The sequence below is a fragment of the Schistocerca americana genome, unplaced genomic scaffold (genome assembly GCF_021461395.2).
Source record: "Schistocerca americana isolate TAMUIC-IGC-003095 unplaced genomic scaffold, iqSchAmer2.1 HiC_scaffold_97, whole genome shotgun sequence".
Classification (NCBI taxonomy): Eukaryota; Metazoa; Arthropoda; class Insecta; order Orthoptera; family Acrididae; genus Schistocerca; species Schistocerca americana.
This window is the reverse complement of record NW_025726752.1, coordinates 755,001-762,500: the sequence shown is the minus strand read 5'-3', so window position 1 is coordinate 762,500 and position 7,500 is coordinate 755,001. Positions and strand designations below refer to the sequence as shown.

Genomic DNA, 7,500 nt, shown 5'->3' with positions numbered 1-7,500 from the left:
ACAACACTACGTCCGCCATGTCGAGCGCACCACAAAACACAGCGCCATCTGTAGGTCTCCCGCGGCATGACGTCCTGCAACGACGATACCGCCATCTATGAGACGCCAAGCCGACCAAGACATCGATGGGCCCACAGTGCCCATCTTTCGACCCCACCCACAAAGCCTGCGTCCTCTGTCGACCACAGCACCCCAACGCCAGCGCCTCTGCCGCACGAAATCGTGGACCGGCAATCACTCCACCTGCGCCCCACTCCAACCGCCCAACTCGCAACTCCAGCGGATGAACGGCGGACTTTTCCCGCAGTCGCAATGTGCAATCCACCCCTATAACATGCGTTTCATGAAGAGTTATCTCCAATATGCGACATTCCCGCTGTCCCTATACATGAGCTGCGGGCTGTACCAGTTACGAGCTAGAGACGCGACCGCGTTGCTCTCTGTACGAATGCCGATGCTGAGCGGTCAGCTAGGAGGCGCTCCATCCATGTCGGTACCGGTGAGCGTTGCACTCGCAGTCGCAAGAACGTACGGCAAGTATATTACCTGGAAGAGTCAATGACAGTCCACGCCCCCCTGCGTGGGAAGAGTCTTTCTAGGCCATGACCCACCGGAAGGGCGCAGCGTCCCCCACCCCAGACATGTGACGTCACACCATCGGTATTGACGACTAGACTGATTCCTTATAATCATTTGCCATACACCGGTGGAAGCTGCCGAGACGAGTAACTACATAGCGGGCTCGCCGTGTCACTAATGTACAGAGATACAACAGTTTCGACTGGAACCGGATTAAACGTATACACGGCGCTGATTAGTAATAGATAGAGCCATCAGAATACAGATAATGTATACAACTGTCCGTATACATGCTGAAAGACTCTGCTCACAATCACAACCACACGTCAGCCACACACCCTTATCACGCACTACTCTCTGCCTGTAACACGCACACAGACAATATGTAAGCACCAGCATGGAACAACACCCAGTGCATCCTCTCCGCCACATTAGACAATCCACACTGTCATAACCAGACTGGGAGGTCCACTCAGAAAACAGAATATCCCACCCACCCGACAACCACCATTGCTCAGCCAAGCCACCAACACCCACACATGTCCTACACAGGGGTGCACCCAACATCACAATACTGCCTCCTCTCACAGCACACAAACAATGGCAGGAATGAAAGACACAGGTCTGCCACAAGCATGGAATGAGAGCGCCGCCTGTCATGAGCCAAAGGTGCATCCTGACGTGGCAAATCAGATGATGCCGCAGGCATCCACTTACTATAATCACAATCAACAAACCGGCCGCCCCGCCCCGCCCCCCATTAAACCTTTCCTTACAACAATGTGTACCTTAACCTAACCTATATCGTACCGTAACCTAACCTATATCGTACCGTAACCTAACCTATGTCGTACCGTAACCTAACCTATGTCGTACCGTAACCTAACCTATGTCGTACCGTAACCTAACCTATGTCGTACCGTAACCTAACCTATGTCGTACCGTAACCTAACCTATGTCGTACCGTAACCTAACCTATGTCGTACCGTAACCTAACCTATGTCGTACCGTAACCTAACCTATGTCGTACCGTAACCTAACCTATGTCGTACCTTAACCTAACCTATGTCGTACCTTAACCTAACCTATGTCGTACCTTAACCTAACCTATGTCGTACCTTAACCTAACCTATGTCGTACCTTAACCTAACCTATGTCGTACCTTAACCTAACCTATGTCGTACCTTAACCTAACCTATGTCGTACCTTAACCTAACCTATGTCGTACCTTAACCTAACCTATGTCGTACCTTAACCTAACCTATGTCGTACCTTAACCTAACCTATGTCGTACCTTAACCTAACCTATGTCGTACCTTAACCTAACCTATGTCGTACCTTAACCTAACCTATGTCGTACCTTAACCTAACCTATGTCGTACCTTAACCTAACCTATGTCGTACCTTAACCTAACCTATGTCGTACCTTAACCTAACCTATGTCGTACCTTAACCTAACCTATGTCGTACCTTAACCTAACCTATGTCGTACCTTAACCTAACCTATGTCGTACCTTAACCTAACCTATGTCGTACCTTAACCTAACCTATGTCGTACCTTAACCTAACCTATGTCGTACCTTAACCTAACCTATGTCGTACCTTAACCTAACCTATGTCGTACCTTAACCTAACCTATGTCGTACCTTAACCTAACCTATGTCGTACCTTAACCTAACCTATGTCGTACCTTAACCTAACCTATGTCGTACCTTAACCTAACCTGTATTGCGCCTTAACCTAACCTGTATTGCGCCTTAACGTAACCTGTATTGCGCCTTAACGTAACCTGTATTGCGCCTTAACGTAACCTGTATTGCGCCTTAACGTAACCTGTATTGCGCCTTAACGTAACCTGTATTGCGCCTTAACGTAACCTGTATTGCGCCTTAACGTAACCTGTATTGCGCCTTAACGTAACCTGTATTGCGCCTTAACGTAACCTGTATTGCGCCTTAACGTAACCTGTATTGCGCCTTAACGTAACCTGTATTGCGCCTTAACGTAACCTGTATTGCGCCTTAACGTAACCTGTATTGCGCCTTAACGTAACCTGTATTGCGCCTTAACGTAACCTGTATTGCGCCTTAACGTAACCTGTATTGCGCCTTAACGTAACCTGCATTGCGCCTTAACGTAACCTGCATTGCGCCTTAACGTAACCTGTATTGCGCCTTAACGTAACCTGTATTGCGCCTTAACGTAACCTGTATTGCGCCTTAACGTAACCTGTATTGCGCCTTAACGTAATCTGTATTGCGCCTTAACGTAACCGATATTGCGCCTTAACGTAACCTATATTGCGCCGTAACGTAACCCACATTGCCCCTTAACGTAACCCACATTGCCCCTTAACGTAACCCACATTGCCCCTTAACGTAACCCAACACACGTTGGGCCTTAACCCAACACACGTTGGGCCTTAACCCAACACACGTTGGGCCTTAACCCAACACACGTTGGGCCTTAACCCAACACACGTTGGGCCTTAACCCAACACACGTTGGGCCTTAACCCAACACACGTTGGGCCTTAACCCAACACACGTTGGGCCTTAACCCAACACACGTTGGGCCTTAACCCAACACACGTTGGGCCTTAACCCAACACACGTTGGGCCTTAACCTGCTCTGTAATTGTCATACGACGCGTTAAATTAGTGTAGTGTTGCCTAACTGCAACCCCCGCAATATAGTTTGCTACTCGCACTGCCCGGTCCCCAGTGTATCGCTTCATGTTAAACACCTTGCAGCTATACACTGTAATGTGGATGGCAGCAGGACGTACATGCTCAATGCCCTTTGCAGTTGTTCATTGGCATTTGCAGTTGTTCATTGGCATTCGCATGTGCGAAGCACTTAGCCTACGCTGTGGTACGGCCTGTGTCAACTGTCCGCTGATGTTGTACGTCCAAATCACACACTGTACTGCACATTGGTCCTCATGTACTGAATGATACATCGTGGTACATGTGACCGTACAACGACTGCGCCAACAACGGCGAACCATGCGGTCCAAATGTTGTGCACTCAGCTACGTGTCGTCTCCCTATAAGAGCTGGATTGCAGTGTGGTATGCCCTGGATGGCGATCAGCATGAGCCGTCTGTTGATGTAGTGGCGCGTGTTGTCAGACGTAGTCGTCTCTTCTCACACACCGTGATAGCATGGTGCACTGCGTTCCACATCTGCGACATGCGACAGAGGCCGGTTGACAGTCGTTCGCGCAATGGACATCGCATACGTACGGGGGCCACCTTCCACGTGTTCGCGAAGCGTGCACATGTTGTTGCGTGTATGTGGGCAGACATAGTGTGTCGTGACACCTGACACAGGCATGCAACAATCGTTGAATTTGCAAATGGCGATGGACGCCTACGTTTGCTGGTGACGTTATGCAAATGAACAACTGGTAAACCGTTGTGGTGCGGTTGTTCTCGCTAGAGGTGAATCAGTGATGGCGACGATCGGTTGAGCTACCAACCGGTTGTTCCAGCGATACCCACCATGCCCACGAACGTGAATGGCATCTGGGTGTGAAGCGATACGCGGCGGTGGCTGGGTGGGACCGTCCCCGGCCGGTGAGGGGGGGCCTCCCGGCGTGCTGGCCGCGCGGTGCGTGGGCGCACGCGCTACAGCCGGCTGGTGGGGGCGGCCAGTGGCAGGCGCGCCGGCCGACGGAGGCGGCAGGCGGCGCAGCTGCGCGCCGGCGCACCCTGCACGCGGCGCCGTGCGGCCAAAGTAGGTCCTCGCGGGCCCGGTGCGAAGCGCGGTGGACATCTGCAGTGTGCTGGTCCGATTGAGGACTGTGTGCGCTGAGGATGCGCCGCCGCCCGGCGCTCGGCGCCGCGACGCCGTCTGCTGCTCGGTCGCCTCTGCGGTTCTCGCAGGTGGTTTGTATCGCAGCTGTGCGGACGTGTTGGCGCGTGCGCTGTGCTGGGAGAGTTCGCTTCGGCACCCAAGTGGGGCTTTTGTCCTTCTGTGGCGCTGGCGTTGGAGCTGCCGGTCACCGTAGGTGGCGCGTGTTGTCTCCCGCCGGCAATGCCACGACAGCACGCTCCCGGGCCTCTGTCGGCAGCGGCAAGCTCAGTTGGGAGCACGGGTGGTCGCACCTAAAGCGTCTACTCGCCAAACTCCGGGCGATTGCGCCTCTCTCGAACCCGACCAAGTACTTAGGACGGCGCTGCGCGCCGCCGGGACCTGAGAGGGTTTCGAGGTGTATTGTGCAGGGGAGCTCAGCCTCCTCCTGTTTGCAGAATAATTGAGCGGACGCTTGCGTGTTCGCGCGGGCCCCCGGGACACACTCCCGGGCGGCCGGCTGCTCAGCTCTAGTTGACGCAGCTCCCTGGTTGATCCTGCCAGTAGTCATATGCTTGTCTCAAAGATTAAGCCATGCATGTCTCAGTACAAGCCGCATTAAGGTGAAACCGCGAATGGCTCATTAAATCAGTTATGGTTCCTTAGATCGTACCCACGTTACTTGGATAACTGTGGTAATTCTAGAGCTAATACATGCAAACAGAGTCCCGACCAGAGATGGAAGGGACGCTTTTATTAGATCAAAACCAATCGGTCGGCTCGTCCGGTCCGTTTGCCTTGGTGACTCTGAATAACTTTGGGCTGATCGCACGGTCCTCGTACCGGCGACGCATCTTTCAAATGTCTGCCTTATCAACTGTCGATGGTAGGTTCTGCGCCTACCATGGTTGTAACGGGTAACGGGGAATCAGGGTTCGATTCCGGAGAGGGAGCCTGAGAAACGGCTACCACATCCAAGGAAGGCAGCAGGCGCGCAAATTACCCACTCCCGGCACGGGGAGGTAGTGACGAAAAATAACGATACGGGACTCATCCGAGGCCCCGTAATCGGAATGAGTACACTTTAAATCCTTTAACGAGTATCTATTGGAGGGCAAGTCTGGTGCCAGCAGCCGCGGTAATTCCAGCTCCAATAGCGTATATTAAAGTTGTTGCGGTTAAAAAGCTCGTAGTTGGATTTGTGTCCCACGCTGTTGGTTCACCGCCCGTCGGTGTTTAACTGGCATGTATCGTGGGACGTCCTGCCGGTGGGGCGAGCCGAAGGCGTGCGACGCGCCTCGTGCGTGCTCGTGCGTCCCGAGGCGGACCCCGTTGCAATCCTACCAGGGTGCTCTTGAGTGAGTGTCTCGGTGGGCCGGCACGTTTACTTTGAACAAATTAGAGTGCTTAAAGCAGGCAAGCCCGCCTGAATACTGTGTGCATGGAATAATGGAATAGGACCTCGGTTCTATTTTGTTGGTTTTCGGAACCCGAGGTAATGATTAATAGGGACAGGCGGGGGCATTCGTATTGCGACGTTAGAGGTGAAATTCTTGGATCGTCGCAAGACGAACAGAAGCGAAAGCATTTGCCAAGTATGTTTTCATTAATCAAGAACGAAAGTTAGAGGTTCGAAGGCGATCAGATACCGCCCTAGTTCTAACCATAAACGATGCCAGCCAGCGATCCGCCGCAGTTCCTCCGATGACTCGGCGGGCAGCCTCCGGGAAACCAAAGCTTTTGGGTTCCGGGGGAAGTATGGTTGCAAAGCTGAAACTTAAAGGAATTGACGGAAGGGCACCACCAGGAGTGGAGCCTGCGGCTTAATTTGACTCAACACGGGAAACCTCACCAGGCCCGGACACCGGAAGGATTGACAGATTGATAGCTCTTTCTTGATTCGGTGGGTGGTGGTGCATGGCCGTTCTTAGTTGGTGGAGCGATTTGTCTGGTTAATTCCGATAACGAACGAGACTCTAGCCTGCTAACTAGTCGCGTGACATCCTTCGTGCTGTCAGCGATTACTTTTCTTCTTAGAGGGACAGGCGGCTTCTAGCCGCACGAGATTGAGCAATAACAGGTCTGTGATGCCCTTAGATGTTCTGGGCCGCACGCGCGCTACACTGAAGGAATCAGCGTGTCTTCCTAGGCCGAAAGGTCGGGGTAACCCGCTGAACCTCCTTCGTGCTAGGGATTGGGGCTTGCAATTGTTCCCCATGAACGAGGAATTCCCAGTAAGCGCGAGTCATAAGCTCGCGTTGATTACGTCCCTGCCCTTTGTACACACCGCCCGTCGCTACTACCGATTGAATGATTTAGTGAGGTCTTCGGACTGGTACGCGGCATTGACTCTGTCGTTGCCGATGCTACCGGAAAGATGACCAAACTTGATCATTTAGAGGAAGTAAAAGTCGTAACAAGGTTTCCGTAGGTGAACCTGCGGAAGGATCATTACCGACTAGACTGCATGTCGTTCGATGTGCGTGTCGTGTCGCGCAACACGCTACCTGTACGGCTCGCAGTAGCCGTGCGCCGCGTGCGGAACCACGCGTGCTTCTCAAAACTAACGCCAATGTTGTGTGGTACGAGCGCTGAAGCGCTGGAGCGGCTGGCCTGCGGCACCTGGCGCCTGGCGCCGGTTTTGAATGACTTTCGCCCGACTGCCTGTCCGCTCCGGTGTGGAGCCGTACGACGCCCATCGGCCGTGAGGCCGTTGGACACAGAACGCTTGAACAGGGGCCGCCACACGCCTACGTCCCGCCTATGCAAATGTCTTGAAAGAGACAGTGGAAACTAAGAAAAGATCACCCAGGACGGTGGATCACTCGGCTCGTGGGTCGATGAAGAACGCAGCAAATTGCGCGTCGACATGTGAACTGCAGGACACATGAACATCGACGTTTCGAACGCACATTGCGGTCCATGGATTCCGTTCCCGGGCCACGTCTGGCTGAGGGTCGGCTACGTATACTGAAGCGCGCGGCGTTTGCCCCGCTTCGCAGACCTGGGAGCGTCGCGGCCGCCTGTGGGGCCGGCCGCGCCTCCTGAAACGTGCGATGCGCGCCCGTCGCCTGGCGGTTCGCATACCGGTACTTACTCGGTAGCGTGCACAGCCGGCTGGCGGT

At 53.4% G+C, this 7,500-nt stretch overlaps 2 non-coding genes across 2 annotated transcripts; both read left to right on the top strand.

The window, feature by feature from the left end:
• Nucleotides 1-4,919: 4,919 nt before the first annotated feature.
• On the top strand, nucleotides 4,920-6,829 carry LOC124593020. Its single transcript, XR_006977772.1, has one exon. It is a non-coding gene; the product is annotated as a small subunit ribosomal RNA (ribosomal RNA).
• Nucleotides 6,830-7,180: 351 nt separating this feature from the next.
• On the top strand, nucleotides 7,181-7,335 carry LOC124592979. Its single transcript, XR_006977730.1, has one exon. It is a non-coding gene; the product is annotated as a 5.8S ribosomal RNA (ribosomal RNA).
• The last annotated feature ends 165 nt before the right edge of the window (nucleotides 7,336-7,500 follow it).